Here is a 429-nt window from a genome sequence, read left to right as displayed (position 1 = left end):
TTCGAGATCACCTCCTATGAGAGTGAGTATGGGATCTGGATCGAGTGTAAGTCTATGACAATGCCTCCTGGACCTTGACCTGGATTTTGATCTTGATCGAGAATGGGATTCAGAGCGTTGGGAAATCCTGGGTGGACTACGAGATCCTGACCTGCTCTCCGATTTTACACGAGCAGGAGTTCCCGTTGGAGATTTTGGCTGAGAGCGAGACTCCTTCATAAGGCTCGTCCCACCTTCAACCTCAAGGCTTTCGCCTTTAGAGACGCAACGCCGGCAGTTCCAACAGAGACGCGGCCGCTCATCTGCCCTCGACCTTGATCTCCTCTGCATCTCTCGTGTGGCCAGGCACTCCTCAGAACTAAATAAGGGACAGGTCTCGGCTCGGGGGCCAAGGGCCTGCCTAATCCACCGGCTGACTGGACCGTCGGG

This window comes from Galeopterus variegatus, unplaced genomic scaffold (assembly GCF_000696425.1).
Source record: "Galeopterus variegatus unplaced genomic scaffold, G_variegatus-3.0.2 Scaffold20413, whole genome shotgun sequence".
Classification (NCBI taxonomy): domain Eukaryota; kingdom Metazoa; phylum Chordata; class Mammalia; order Dermoptera; family Cynocephalidae; genus Galeopterus; species Galeopterus variegatus.
The sequence above is the reverse complement of the archived record's forward strand: the minus strand, read 5'-3'. Positions refer to the sequence as shown.